This window comes from Salvelinus namaycush, chromosome 3 (genome assembly GCF_016432855.1).
Source record: "Salvelinus namaycush isolate Seneca chromosome 3, SaNama_1.0, whole genome shotgun sequence".
Classification (NCBI taxonomy): domain Eukaryota; kingdom Metazoa; phylum Chordata; class Actinopteri; order Salmoniformes; family Salmonidae; genus Salvelinus; species Salvelinus namaycush.
In genome coordinates this window covers 84384100-84400289 of record NC_052309.1, presented here as the reverse complement: position 1 = coordinate 84400289, position 16190 = coordinate 84384100, and positions in this window count along the sequence as shown.

The window sequence follows — 16190 nt, the reverse complement described above, 5'->3', positions numbered from 1 at the left end:
CTCCTGTGTCGATAGTTTGAATCTCTAGTCAAACTCTCCTTGTCAGATTGTGGACAATCAATGGTCAGCATATGGTCTGTCTGTGTGTTCAGTCTCTGTGGTCTATCTTTGGTCAGACACATGGTATGTCTGTGTGTTCAGTCTCTGTGGTCTATCTTTGGTCAGACATATGGTCTGTCTGTGTGTTCAGTCTCTGTGGTCTATCTTTGGTCAGACATATGGTCTGTCTGTGTGTTCAGTCTCTGTGGTCTATCTTTGGTCAGACATATGGTCTGTCTGTGTGTTCAGTCTCTGTGGTCTATCTTTGGTCAGACATATGGTCTGTCTGTGTGTTCAGTCTCTGTGGTCTATCTTTGGTCAGACATATCGCAATATTTTGGGGGGATGATATTATATCGATACGTTGATCACAAAAAAAGTATATATATAAAAAATGTTTTGCTAGGTAGCATTTGCTAGCGCTAGTTGGCTGTACCTGAACCAAAACTCAGGTATTTTTCTTCCTATAGCTTATTCTTCATCTGCTTTTGAAATAGTGAACATGTTTTCAGCACTTTTATTTCCATGACTGATCAAAACTAATTTTCTCATGTCTCTCTGCCTCTCTGCCTCTCATGTCTCTCTCTGTCTCTCTCTGTCTCTCTCTGTCTCTCTCTGTCTCTCTGTCTCTCTGTCTCTCTGTCTCTCTGTCTCTCTGCAGCAGATATCAGTGGAGGCTGGTGGGAGGAGCTATAGGAGGTTGGGCTCATTGTAATGGCTAGAATGGAATAACTCATATAATGAATTCCTCAAATAATGAGGAATATTAAATCGAACATTAAATCGCATGTATCGAATCGCTATACATATAGAAACGTGAGAATCGCAATACATATCGTATCGGCACCTACGTATCGTGACAATATCGTATGGGGATGTTCCTGGCAATTCCCAGCCAAAGTGTTACTATGGTTACTGAATGTTCCTGACTGTGTGAGTTGGTTTAAGTGTTTATCTCTGACCTTGCGGACGTAGCTGACGGCGTCCTCTTCAGTGTAGACTTCAGCACTGACCCCTCCCCGCCGGCGGCGGGCCTTGACCACTGGGTTGGGCAGAGGGGGAGACACCTCGTCATCATGGCTGTCCGACTGAGAGTTGGACTTCTGGCGGGCCAGGATCTGCTGGGACTCTTCCTGTAGGGGGGAGAGAGAGGGAGAGAGAGAGAGAGAGGGAGAGAGGGGGAGAGAGAGGGAGAGAGGGAGAGAGAGGGAGATAGAGGGAGAGAGAGGGAGAGAGGGAGAGAGAGGGAGATAGAGGGAGAAAGAGGGAGAGAGAGGGAGAGAGAGATTAAGAATAAAAGTTTCAGTCCAGTGAAAGTGAAAGGGATAGTTTACTCAAAACGTTACATTTAAAAACGTTTAGTATTTTGTTCATTAGTCCAATCCCATTGTTTTTGCATGTCAACAATACAAGCCACCAGGAAAAGCCAGTTAGGATGCAATAGTGTAGACCAGTCTAACATGAGAGAGAAACTATGATCATATTTTAGTTGGACCTCACTGTTCCCACAACTTCAGTCTGACAATAACAAACCAGGTAACAGAATAGAAAACCACGTCTGCAAAGAAGTTTCCACATTTCCTCAAAGATGGAAGTGAAACATGAGACTAATAGCTGTTATCTAGCTGTGCTCTAACATAGGTGGAGAGTATGACAGGATTCATCTTGTATGTGCAGGGGAAAGGACAAATAACTGACAGCACTACACACACAGGGAGCCCTTTTGGAAACGCTAACGGAGGCAGAAAAAGACAAGAAGACATCTAAGAGAAGAGGGAGCAGGTTGGTAACCTCCAGCTGTTGTTTTACTGTTGTCTCAAGCTGCTGAATTAACAATGCACCAAAGCTCAATTAGGCACGCTAAAGATGAAACTTTCTGACTGCCTGTCTGTCTGACTGCATGTCTGTCTGACTGTCTGACTGTCTGACTGTCTGTCTGTCTGTCTGTCTGGTGGGGGGTGCGTGGGGCTGAGGTAGAAAAGTAATGTGTGTGTGTCAAAATATGTTTGTGTTGGTTTTAAGCCTGTGACTATGAATGTGTACACAGTTTTGTGTGTGTGTGTGTGTGTGTGTGCCCGGGTTAGTAATTACATCTGCGTCATTGTAATTAAGTGTGTTTTTATTTACGCTTGGCTGTGGTTATGAGTGAACACACTTCACGAGGCGTGTGTTCCAACAGCACCTACGAACCACACAACACATTGTTTACACCTTTTTAATAGTCCGTTTTTATTCACAGTGTTCATGACTAATCTATTTCAATATAGGTTTGTGTATCTGTTTACAAGTTGGTTGTCCTCTCTTGTCTTCACTGTATCACCAGGACACATCTGTTTACTAGTCGGTTGTCCTCTCTTGTCTCCACTGTATCACCAGGACACATCTGTTTACTAGTCGGTTGTCCTCTCTTGTCTCCACTGTATCACCAGGACACATCTGTTTACTAGTCGGTTGTCCTCTCTTGTCTTCACTGTACCACCAGGACACATCTGTTTACTAGTCGGTTGTCCTCTCTTGTCTTCACTGTACCACCAGGACACATCTGTTTACTAGTCGGTTGTCCTCTCTTGTCTTCACTGTATCACCAGGACACATCTGTTTACTAGTCGGTTGTCCTCTCTTGTCTTCACTGTACCACCAGATAGATTGCTGGGGCATGAAGGGGCAGTCTGCTGCTCTCCAGGAGCAGATAAATCTCACGCACGCACGCACGCACGCACGCACACACACACACACACACAGGTGGAGCGAGGTGATGGGAAATGCAGCCTCATCACAGTCCACTCCAGACACCTTTCCTAAGGACAGATTTCACGGGAGATATCTCAAGGACAGGCATTTCAGCAGCACACTAGAGCTCTGCAGCTGTGATTCAGGGGGTTCTGGGTGTAATTGTGGCCCCTTTGTTTGTGTTCCATCCCCTTTGTCATTGTGAAAGGAGTAAATTCACAGGTGTACTGACAGAAGACATGACTAGCATAAACAAACTATTTACAGCACCACATTAGAACATTTTATTTGCTGTGTGTGTTCTGTGAGTGCGTTTTTTGTACTTTCTTCCAGTATATGCCTTTTGAAGCCGGCACCCAAAACATTTGAGCTGAGCACGGCAATTTATCTTCCTGTTCTACACATAACAATATTCCCTTGGTTTCCTTTAATCATTAGGGCATGATAAATGACCCACGTTAAGGAGAAATCATGTACTGTAATGGCAGCCAATAAGCATCTGTCTATAAGGTTGTGATTTCTGTTCAGACCCCACTATTCTCTCTGTCTGTCTCTCTCCATTGTTTCAGAGCATCTAACAACATCTACTACACTTTAAGGATGATGTGATGTGTATTAGAGGTCGACGGATTAATCGGAATGGCCGATTAATTAGGGCCGATTGCTAGTTTTCAAAACAATCGGTAATCGTCATTTTTGGACACCGATTATTACATTTACATTTAAGTCATTTAGCAGACGCTCTTATCCAGAGCGACTTACAAGTACATACATTCATACTTTTTTTTTTGTACTGGCCCCCCGTGGGAATCGAACCCACAACCCTGGCGTTGCAAGCGCCATGCTCTACCAACTGAGCCACACGGGGCCGATTATGGCCGATTACATTGCACTCAACGAGGACACTGCGTGGCAGGCTGACCACCTTTTACGTGAATGCAGCAAGGAGCCAAGGTAAGTTGCTAGCTAGCATTAAACTCATCTTATAAAAAACAATCAATCTTCACATAATCACTAGTTAACTACACATGGTTGATGATATTACTAGTTTATCTAGCTTGTCCTGCGTTGCATATAATGTTAATTTATTTTCGAATCACAGCCTACTTCGCCAAACGGGTGATGATTTAACAAGCACAATCGCGAAAAAAGCACTGTCGTCGCACCAATGTGTACCTAACCATAAACATCAACGCCTTTCTTTAAAATCAATACACAAGTCTATATTTTTAAATCTGCATATTTAGTTAATATTGCCTGCTAACATGAATTTCTTTTAACTAGGGAAATTGTGTCACTTCTCATGTTCTGAGCAAGGAACTTAAACGTTAGCTTTTTTACATGGCACATATTGCACTTTTACTTTCTTCTCCAACACTTTGTTGTTTCATTATTTAAACCAAATTGAACATGTTTCATTATTTATTTGAGGCTAAATTGATTTTATTGATGTATTATATTAAGTTAAAATAAAAGTATTCATTCAGTATTGTTGTAATTGTCATTATTACAAATATATATATAAAACAATTGGCCGATTTAATCGGTATCGACTTTTTTTGGTCCTCCATTAATCGGTATCAGTATCGGCGTTGAAAAATCATAATCGGTCGACCTCTAATGTGTATAGCCGCTGTATACAAATACAACCTTGAGCACCCCCCCCCCCCCCCCCCCCCCCCCACACACACACACACACACACAGTGGCAGCAGTTTAATCAATTCAGTATCAAGATATCTCTAACAATCAGTCACGCCTTCTAGCCTCACACACCGCTACAAAACACCAGTCCTGTCATCTCTATCCACACAGACATCTCCATCAAATACCAATGCAAACAGTGAAGAACATGTACACAAACAACTAGCTATTAGCTAAATCTCCCCAAATCAGAATCCCTCCCCTTCAGCCTTCACGTCATACAGACAGTAACACACAGACCTGTCTTCTCAAAGCAACTCAAGTCATAAACACAAAGTCACTGTGGTCAAACTATTCAGCATTCTTTCCTTGCTACAGTGTTATCCATGCTAGCAGAGATAGTCTGCGGTGGTAGGGGTTAAAACGTAAACCCAGAGTATTTACCATGCCGTGGAGGGCCCCTGGCCAGGCCTGTGTAGTGTCCCTCAGCTGGGCCCCTGGGAAGTGCTGCTCGTCATGTGTGTGTCAACACAGTCCTAAAGCTACTGTACCATCACACACACGTCACCATCACTGTTGACATCACGGTCCATGGCCATGCTGACAAGGCCAATAGAGTGTGTGTGTGTGTTCGAGAGCAAGCGAGTGTGTGTATGTGTGTGTGTGTGAGCAAGAGAGAGAGCGAGAGAAAGCATGTATGTGTAAGAGCGAGTGTGTGTGTGGTCGCAGTATCCCAGAAGCAGCAGCAGCAGACGTCTTGTTCAAGAACCACTGGTAATAACCCTGATGAAAACACAGCAAGAAGCTTCCCTCAGCATCGGTCCCTCCTGTACTCCTGTTTCTCTCCACTTCTGCTCTCCTCCCTCTCTCTCTCTCTCTCTCACTCACTCACTCTCTCCTCCCTCTCTCTCTCACTCACTCTCTCTCTCACTCTCCTCCCTCTCTCTCACTCTCTCTCTCTTCATTTCTGCCTGCGCACAAATTCACATAATCCCGGTTTTCTCATTTCCCGCATCACCATGACAACAGAGCATCCCGACCCTCTGGTTGAGGGCTGAAGCAGGAAGTCAGCAGCACACACATACATACACACAACGTCATTCATCACAACAACACTAGCCACTGTCTATGCAGCAGTGATGTATTCCCATACGAACAAATCCATCCATTCTGTGCCAAACAAAAACAAGTTCTATACCGTACCATGCAGTGTCTCGTCTCTCTGACCCTCTCACACGTCTTTCCCTAGAGGCCAGAGAGTCAAGTCTGGTTTGAAACATGCCCATTGTGTGTGTGACTCTGTTACTTGACTAGCCCTGTGCCCCAGACACACACAGTCCAATGACACACTCAGTGACGCAGGGTGTTGATGACGTCACATAGCCACACAGAGCGCTGTGTGAGTGAAACCATGCCTCTTTATTTTGCCCTCTTTCCCCTCATTCCATCTCTCTCTACATACCTGCTCTTCTGTTTCATCAGTTAGGCTAGTTAGGCTATATTCTACCATCTAGGTCTAGGCCTCATCTGTTCCATACAGCATCTGCTCTCTCTCTCTCCCTCCCTCCATTCTCTCCCCCTTCTTCCTCTCTCCCTTCTTTTTTTCTCTCTGCGTCATTATCACCGGCTGCCTGCCAGAGAGAGAGAAAGAGAGAGAGAGACAGCGAGAGAGAAAGGACAGGAGAGGGGGAGGAGAAGAGGAGAGGAGATAGAGGACACGGGTACAGGACTGGCACTACACACACACACACACGTGCACACAAACGCACACACAGACACACAAAAGACACACAGACACATCAACAAAAGGTGAACATTCATACATCACACAACGGTCCTCATTGATATTCAGAGATTTTCTGATGATTAGAGATTCTGGTTGAATATTTGATTTCTATGTATATTTAAAAGGATGTGGTGTTATTTTTTATAATGTGTTATTAATTCTGTTGCTTTAGGGCAAACATGATGTTGAGGAACCTGAAGGCATTGGCCTTTTATCAATTAGATTTGTTCTCCTCTGTCCTCTCCTCTGTCCTCTCCTCCGTCCTCCTTTTGAAAAAGGTGAAAGGTAATGGAGGAGAGTGAACATGGAAGGAAAGGCGCTTGCTTGAAATGAGACGGTCCTTCTCAACTCGCGCATCATCAGGTAAATTACGTTTCCAGGTGCGGATCCGAAAATAAATGACATTTCCAGGGGCGGATCCGAAAATAAATGACATTTCCAGGGGCAGATCCGAAAATAAATGACGTTTCCAGGGGCGGATCCCAAAATAAATGACGTTTCCAGGGGCGGATCCCTAAATAAATGATGTTTTCAGGGGCGGATCCCAAAATAAATGACGTTTCCAGGGGTGGATCCCAAAATAAATGACGTTTCCAGGGGTGGATCCCAAAATAAATGACATTTCCAGGGGTGGATCCCAAAATAAATGACGTTTCTAGGGGTGGATCCCAAAATAAATGACGTTTCTAGGGGTGGATCCCAAAATAAATGACGTTTTCAGGGGTGGATCCCAAAATAAATGACATTTCCAGGGGTGGATCCCAAAATAAATGACGTTTCTAGGGGTGGATCTCAAAATAAATGACATTTCCAGGGGTGGATCCCAAAATAAATGACATTTCCAAGGGCGGTTCCCTAATAAATGACGTTTCCAGGGGCGGATCCCTAAATAAATGATGTTTTCAGGGGCGGATCCGAAAATAAATGACGTTTCCAGGGGTGGATCCCAAAATAAATGTGTAAAGTGATCAAAACCTATGAAGTTAGTTTTATAGATCAAACTATGAGTAGCAAATTGTTTTTAAACATGTGCATGGTTTTCTCTTCCGACAATACATCAACTGATTCAAAGGGGGGGTGGCAGATATCAAAACTCTTCTGCCAAAGACTCAGGTAAGATACACTTGTGCTTCCTCGCCAGAAAAGAGGCTATCGAGGAGTGGAGGACACTCCTTCGTTCGGTCTACTAGTGAATTGACCACATATCAGTTTCTGGGTCACGGAGGAGAGAGGACGGAGGACATGACGGAAGACAGACTTTTACCCAAATGAGAAAACCCCATGGACTGACGTCATGTTTATGTCAGATCTGTCTGTCCAATTAGCTTCTCACCTGTTCACTTCAAAACATACCAACAGAGCAAAACAAACATTGCACGATTGTTCACTGTAATGGCATGGCCGTCCATTTTACAATGTTACAAAGCAGTGTGAAAAGCTGAACAGGCAAGCCAATAAGACATAATACTTTTAAGGTCTACAATAGCTTTAACCTGTTCAGCTTTTCACCCTGCTTTGTAACATTGGAAAATGGACGGCCATGCCATTACAGAGCCACAATGTGTCAGCTATAGCACTGTGTTGTGTCCGGTAACTATTAAACACACTTACAGAGCCACAATGGACACCTAGTGTCAGCTAGCACTGTGTTGTGTCCGGTAACTATTAAACACACTTACAGAGCCACAATGGACACCTAGTGTCAGCTAGCACTGTGTTGTGTCCGGTAACTATTAAACACACTTACAGAGCCACAATGGACGCCTAGTGTCAACTAGCACTGTGTTGTGTCCGGTAACTATTAAACACACTTACAGAGCCACAATGGACGCCTAGTGTCAGCTAGCACTGTGTTGTGTCCGGTAACTATTAAACACACTTACAGAGCCACAATGGACACCTAGTGTCAGCTAGCACTGTGTTGTGTCCGGTAACTATTAAACACACTTACAGAGCCACAATGGACACCTAGTGTCAGCTAGCACTGTGTTGTGTCCGGTAACTATTAAACACACTTACAGAGCCACAACGGTGGATCCCAAAATAAATGACGTTTCCAGGGGTGGATCCCAAAATAAATGACATTTCCAGGGGTGGATCCCAAAATAAATGACGTTTCTAGGGGTGGATCCCAAAATAAATGACGTTTCTAGGGGTGGATCCCAAAATAAATGACGTTTTCAGGGGTGGATCCCAAAATAAATGACATTTCCAGGGGTGGATCCCAAAATAAATGACGTTTCTAGGGGTGGATCTCAAAATAAATGACATTTCCAGGGGTGGATCCCAAAATAAATGACATTTCCAAGGGCGGTTCCCTAATAAATGACGTTTCCAGGGGCGGATCCCTAAATAAATGATGTTTTCAGGGGCGGATCCGAAAATAAATGACGTTTCCAGGGGTGGATCCCAAAATAAATGTGTAAAGTGATCAAAACCTATGAAGTTAGTTTTATAGATCAAACTATGAGTAGCAAATTGTTTTTAAACATGTGCATGGTTTTCTCTTCCGACAATACATCAACTGATTCAAAGGGGGGGTGGCAGATATCAAAACTCTTCTGCCAAAGACTCAGGTAAGATACACTTGTGCTTCCTCGCCAGAAAAGAGGCTATCGAGGAGTGGAGGACACTCCTTCGTTCGGTCTACTAGTGAATTGACCACATATCAGTTTCTGGGTCACGAAGGAGAGAGGACGGAGGACATGACGGAAGACAGACTTTTACCCAAATGAGAAAACCCCATGGACTGACGTCATGTTTATGTCAGATCTGTCTGTCCAATTAGCTTCTCACCTGTTCACTTCAAAACATACCAACAGAGCAAAACAAACATTGCACGATTGTTCACTGTAATGGCATGGCCGTCCATTTTACAATGTTACAAAGCAGTGTGAAAAGCTGAACAGGCAAGCCAATAAGACATAATACTTTTAAGGTCTACAATAGCTTTAACCTGTTCAGCTTTTCACCCTGCTTTGTAACATTGGAAAATGGACGGCCATGCCATTACAGAGCCACAATGTGTCAGCTATAGCACTGTGTTGTGTCCGGTAACTATTAAACACACTTACAGAGCCACAATGGACACCTAGTGTCAGCTAGCACTGTGTTGTGTCCGGTAACTATTAAACACACTTACAGAGCCACAATGGACACCTAGTGTCAGCTAGCACTGTGTTGTGTCCGGTAACTATTAAACACACTTACAGAGCCACAATGGACACCTAGTGTCAGCTAGCACTGTGTTGTGTCCGGTAACTATTAAACACACTTACAGAGCCACAATGGACGCCTAGTGTCAACTAGCACTGTGTTGTGTCCGGTAACTATTAAACACACTTACAGAGCCACAATGGACACCTAGTGTCAGCTAGCACTGTGTTGTGTCCGGTAACTATTAAACACACTTACAGAGCCACAATGGACGCCTAGTGTCAGCTAGCACTGTGTTGTGTCCGGTAACTATTAAACACACTTACAGAGCCACAATGGACGCCTAGTGTCAACTAGCACTGTGTTGTGTCCGGTAACTATTAAACACACTTACAGAGCCACAATGGACACCTAGTGTCAGCTAGCACTGTGTTGTGTCCGGTAACTATTAAACACACTTACAGAGCCACAATGGACACCTAGTGTCAGCTAGCACTGTGTTGTGTCCGGTAACTATTAAACACACTTACAGAGCCACAATGGACACCTAGTGTCAGCTAGCACTGTGTTGTGTCCGGTAACTATTAAACACACTTACAGAGCCACAATGGACACCTAGTGTCAGCTAGCACTGTGTTGTGTCCGGTAACTATTAAACACACTTACAGAGCCACAATGGACACCTAGTGTCAGCTAGCACTGTGTTGTGTCCGGTAACTATTAAACACACTTACAGAGCCACAATGGACACCTAGTGTCAGCTAGCACTGTGTTGTGTCCGGTAACTATTAAACACACTTACAGAGCCACAATGGACACCTAGTGTCAGCTAGCACTGTGTTGTGTCCGGTAACTATTAAACACACTTACAGAGCCACAATGGACACCTAGTGTCAGCTAGCACTGTGTTGTGTCCGGTAACTATTAAACACACTTACAGAGCCACAATGGACACCTAGTGTCAGCTAGCACTGTGTTGTGTCCGGTAACTATTAAACACACTTACAGAGCCACAATGGACACCTAGTGTCAGCTAGCACTGTGTTGTGTCCGGTAACTATTAAACACACGTACAGAGCCACAATGGACGCCTAGTGTCAGCTAGCACTGTGTTGTGTCCGGTAACTATTAAACACACTTACAGAGCCACAATGGACGCCTAGTGTCAGCTAGCACTGTGTTGTGTCCGGTAACTATTAAACACACTTACAGAGCCACAATGGACGCCTAGTGTCAGCTAGCACTGTGTTGTGTCCGGTAACTATTAAACACACGTACAGAGCCACAATGGACACCTAGTGTCAGCTAGCACTGTGTTGTGTCCGGTAACTATTAAACACACTTACAGAGCCACAATGGACGCCTAGTGTCAGCTAGCACTGTGTTGTGTCCGGTAACTATTAAACACACTTACAGAGCCACAATGGACACCTAGTGTCAGCTAGCACTGTGTTGTGTCCGGTAACTATTAAACACACTTACAGAGCCACAATGGACGCCTAGTGTCAACTAGCACTGTGTTGTGTCCGGTAACTATTAAACACACGTACAGAGCCACAATGGAGGCCCAGGCCCAAGAGAGTGCAAGGAAACAAAGCAGTATTTGGCCCTAAACACAGCCAGCGATGCATGGCCCAACCAGGAGACAGCCGGCTGAACTCTGCTCATCACTTACACACCATTACAGAGCCACAATGGACGCCTATACTCAACTAGCATTGTGTTGTGTTAGTGTCTGTCTGGTGGGCTCTGATGTGGGGGGCTGGGGATTGTGTTAGGGTTGGTGAGGGGTGTGGGTGTTGATAGGACCTGTCATTGGGGTGATGTTCAGAGAGTAGGTGCTCAACCACAGCCACACCCTGAAACACAGAAACACACACACCAGGGAGTGCGCACGCATGCCTGGGCATTTACACACACACACACACACACACACACACACACACACACACACACACACACACACACACACACACACACACACACACACACACACACACACACACACAGCACCTTGGGGCAGCACTCAGGTGCTTGATCCCCACTCAGAGGTGATCCTCTCAGGTCATTCTAAATTAGACTGGGGGGGGGGGGGGGGGGGGGGGTCGAAAGGGTAATTCTGTTTTATGGCATATTCCCCTCTAAACCCTCAATGGACTGGTCCACTGACAAACTGTCAATCAAGAGTCTTTGAAGGCCCTCCACCTCCCTGCCTTGTGATGTTGTTATGATAAGAGTTAGTGAAGAGAGACAGGTTCAGAACAGTGAAGAGTGTAATATTTCAGGGGAGTGAGAGAGGGACAGGTTCAGAACAGTGAAGAGTGTAATATTTCAGGGGAGTGAGAGAGAGACAGGTTCAGAACAGTGAAGAGTCTGATATTTCAGGGGAGTGAGAGAGAGACAGGTTCAGAACAGTGAAGAGTGTAATATTTCAGGGGAGTGAGGGAGAGACAGGTTCAGAACAGTGAAGAGTGTAATATTTCAGGGGAGTGAGGGAGAGACAGGTTCAGAACAGTGAAGAGTGTAATATTTCAGGGGAGTGAGGGAGAGACAGGTTCAGAACAGTGAAGAGTCTAATATTTCAGGGGAGTGAGAGAGAGACAGGTTCAGAACAGTGAAGAGTCTAATATTTCAGGGGAGTGAGGGAGAGACAGGTTCAGAACAGTGAAGAGTCTAATATTTCAGGGGAGTGAGAGAGAGACAGGTTCAGAACAGTGAAGAGTCTAATATTTCAGGGGAGTGAGGGAGAGACAGGTTCAGAACAGTGAAGAGTGTAATATTTCAGGGGAGTGAGAGAGAGACAGGTTCAGAACAGTGAAGAGTGTAATATTTCAGGGGAGTGATAGAGAGACAGGTTCAGAACAGTGAAGAGTCTAATATTTCAGGGGAGTGAGGGAGAGACAGGTTCAGAACAGTGAAGAGTGTAATATTTCAGGGGAGTGAGAGAGAGACAGGTTCAGAACAGTGAAGAGTCTAATATTTCAGGGGAGTGAGGGAGAGACAGGTTCAGAACAGTGAAGAGTCTAATATTTCAGGGGAGTGAGGGAGAGACAGGTTCAGAACAGTGAAGAGTCTAATATTTCAGGGGAGTGAGGGAGAGACAGAGGAATGCTGAAATAGGGAGTCTGATGGGAGAGATTTTAGGAATTCAAAGGGGGAGTGGTGTTTAGGACAGAATTGATGACTCACACAATTATATCCCTACATAAACCACAGGCCCTGTGTGAATTATTTCATCCTTCATCCTTCCTCGAAATATTCACTGATTAGAAATATCTCCATGTAAAGATATTTCGTCCACTCAAGGCCCAGGCACAGCTAAGAGACAGTATGACCTCCCAAGTTGTTTCTTGTGACCCGTTGAGGATGACGGCACCGATTGGAATACAGTTCTCTGGCTCTGTCTTTATCCCTCCCTCTCCCACCACACAGAGCCTGGGACCTCCACAAAAGTCTAACACACACAGACCGTCCGCCCTCCTTCCAAACGACTAATTACTGACCGTGGACGGTTCAACCGCGAGTCAACAACAACCGCCTCACCAGCCCCAGAGGGAACCCATATGCAGCTGCTTCAAAGCCAGCAGGCTGCCCCAGCAGCCTCAGCCTGTTTCATCTCTCTGTGTAGAAAGCAGAACGCCAGCAGGCTGGCCCAGCAGCCTCAGCCTGTTTCATCTCTCTGGGTAGAAAGCAGAACGCCAGCAGGCTGGCCCAGCAGCCTCAGCCTGTTTCATCTCTCTGGGTAGAAAGCAGAACGCCAGCAGGCTGGCCCAGCAGCCTCAGCCTGTTTCATCTCTCTGGGCAGAAAGCAGAACGCCAGCAGGCTGGCCCAGCAGCCTCAGCCTGTTTCATCTCTCTGGGTAGAAAGCAGAACGCCAGCAGGCTGGCCCAGCAGCCTCAGCCTGTTTCATCTCTCTGGGTAGAAAGCAGAACGCCAGCAGGCTGGCCCAGCAGCCTCAGCCTGTTTCATCTCTCTGGGTAGAAAGCAGAACGCCAGCAGGCTGGCCCAGCAGCCTCAGCCTGTTTCATCTCTCTGGGTAGAAAGCAGAACGCCAGCAGGCTGGCCCAGCAGCCTCAGCCTGTTTCATCTCTCTGGGTAGAAAGCAGAACACCAGCAGGCTGGCCCAGCAGCCTCAGCCTGTTTCATCTCTCTGGGCAGAAAGCAGAACGCCAGCAGGCTGGCCCAGCAGCCTCAGCCTGTTTCATCTCTCTGGGTAGAAAGCAGAACGCCAGCAGGCTGGCCCAGCAGCCTCAGCCTGTTTCATCTCTCTGGGTAGAAAGCAGAAAGCCAGCAGGAATTCTTGTGGGCAGAGAAAGACTTAGACTGTGACTGGGACTAGTACAGCTTCAAACATTTCAACAGGAACGGGACATCTGGTAGAAATGGAATGTGTGTGTGAGAGAGAGAGATAAACCAGGTTTGAGTGGAAAGATGGAAAATAAAAGGGCAGAGGGCAGAAGAAACCATCACACCATCTAAGGAAGGAATGGTGGAGGGATGAATGGATGGAGAAAGAGAGGGAGGGAAGGATGGATGAGAGGAAGGAGAAAGAAAGTGATGAAGGGAGTTAAGGGAGAGAAGGAGAGAGAGAGAGAGAGAGAGAGAGAGAGAGAGAGAGAGAGAGAGAGAGAGAGAGAGAGAGAGAGAGAGAAGTGAGGTGATATGTACATAGGAGACATTATCCCAGTGATGGCTGCAGGTGGTTGTGATCAGGCAGGAGGAGAGCATGAGACCAAAACTCATGACAACAGCACGTAGAACACAGTGAACGCTTCACAAATCAATCTATTATTGGCTGCATAAAATCACCATAATGAGTGAGTGTGTACTGCCTGTGTGTATCTTGCATGTGTGTGCCTGAATGAGTATGTGTTTGTGTATGTTAAGGTTAGTTTTTTGTTTTGTTTTTTACAGCACTGAAAATCATACTGTTGGTATTTCGAAATACCCCGGTATACGGTGTGTGTGTGTGTGTGTGTGTGTGTGTGTGTGTGTGTGTGTGTGTGTGTGTGTGTGTGTGTGTGTGTGTGTGTGTGTGTGTGTGTGTGTGTGTGTGTGTGTGTGTGTGTGTAGTCATGATGGTACAGCAAGCTGAGAGCCCAGCTGTGAGGTGAGCAGTACTGACCTGTTGTCTAATCAGCCTGTTCCTGGGTCTGCTGTGTCTGTGTTGTATAAGACAGACCTGTTCAAATCCATCCATCCACAGACACACACGGACAGTCACAGTCACTGAGACAACAAGCCAGACCACAGCCTCTCATCACCTGGGACAGAACCACTGACAGTCCTGCTACTCCTCTCCTCTCCTACTGCTCTTCTCAAGGTTGATTAAGCCAACAACTCATACACACAGTGGAGGAGGTGGTGGTGAATGGAAGAGTAGTGGGGTCGTTCCACGAAATGACTCCCTTTTGCATCCCTTTGATATTTTAAGTAGAAATTCTGCACCAATATTGAATTTGAAAAGCCACTTCTATTAAGTGCCCTTTAATATAGGCCACATGGAAAATTCAATAACTCAGATCTTCATATGAATAAATACTTGCTAAAGTGCCCAAATTCAGCATTTTGACATGTCCCTCTGTGCACCTTCTGTGACTTCTAGGAAGATTTTAACCCACGTTTTCACCATCACTGTAAAGCATTAGTTATTTTGTTGCTTTGACAAAGTCATTTCTGAAGATTTTCTGAAGAACTCTCGTTTTACTGTTCAACTATAACTTTAAAAATGTTTTAATAAACATTGAACAATAGTGGAATCATAGTGGAAAACCAGGTGAGCTGCTTCTCTTTTTGGTCATTTCCTGATGTTTTGTGGTGGAAAACTGAGCAGGTCGAGCATAAAACGTCAATCCTGTTACCCATACTGTAGACTGTTCCCCATACTGTAGACTGTTCCCCTTACTGTAAACTGTTCCCCATACTGTAGACTGTTCCCCATACTGTAGACTGTTCCCCATACTGTAGACTGTTCCCCTTACTGTAAACTGTTCCCCATACTGTAGACTGTTCCCCATACTGTAGACTGTTCCCCCTACTGTAGACTGTTCCCCTTACTGTAGACTGTTCCCCATACTGTAGACTGTTCCCCTTACTGTAGACTGTTCCCCACACTGTAGACTGTTCCCCATACTGTAGAAAGTTCCCCTTACGACTGTTCCCCTTACTGTAGACTGTTCCCCATACTGTAGACTGTTCCCCTTACTGTATACTGTTCCCCATACTGTAGACTGTTCCCCATACTGTAGAAAGTTCCCCTTACGACTGTTCCCCTTACTGTAGACTGTTCCCCATACTGTAGACTGTTCCCCATACAGTAGACTGTTCCCCTTACTGTATACTGTCCCCCTTACTGTAGACTGTTCCCCATACTGTAGACTGTTCCCCATACTGTAGACTGTTCCCCTTACTGTAGACTGTTCCCCTTACTATAGACTGTTCCCCATACTGTAGACTGTTCCCCATACTGTAGACTGTTCCCCATACTGTAGAAAGTTCCCCTTACGACTGTTCCCCTTACTGTAGACTGTTTCCCATACTGTAGACTGTTCCCCATACTGTAGACTGTTCCCCTTACTGTAGACTGTTCCCCTTACTGTAGACTGTTCCCCTTACTGTAGACTGTTCCCCATACTGTAGACTGTTCCCCTTACTGTAGACTGTTCCCCTTACTGTAGAATGTTCCCCATACTGTAGACTGTTCCCCTTACTGTAGACTGTTCCCCATACTGTAGACTGTTCCCCTTACTGTAGACTGTTCCCCTTACTGTAGACTGTTCCCCATACTGTAGACTGTTCCCCATACTGTAGACTGTTCCCCTTACTGTAGAATGTT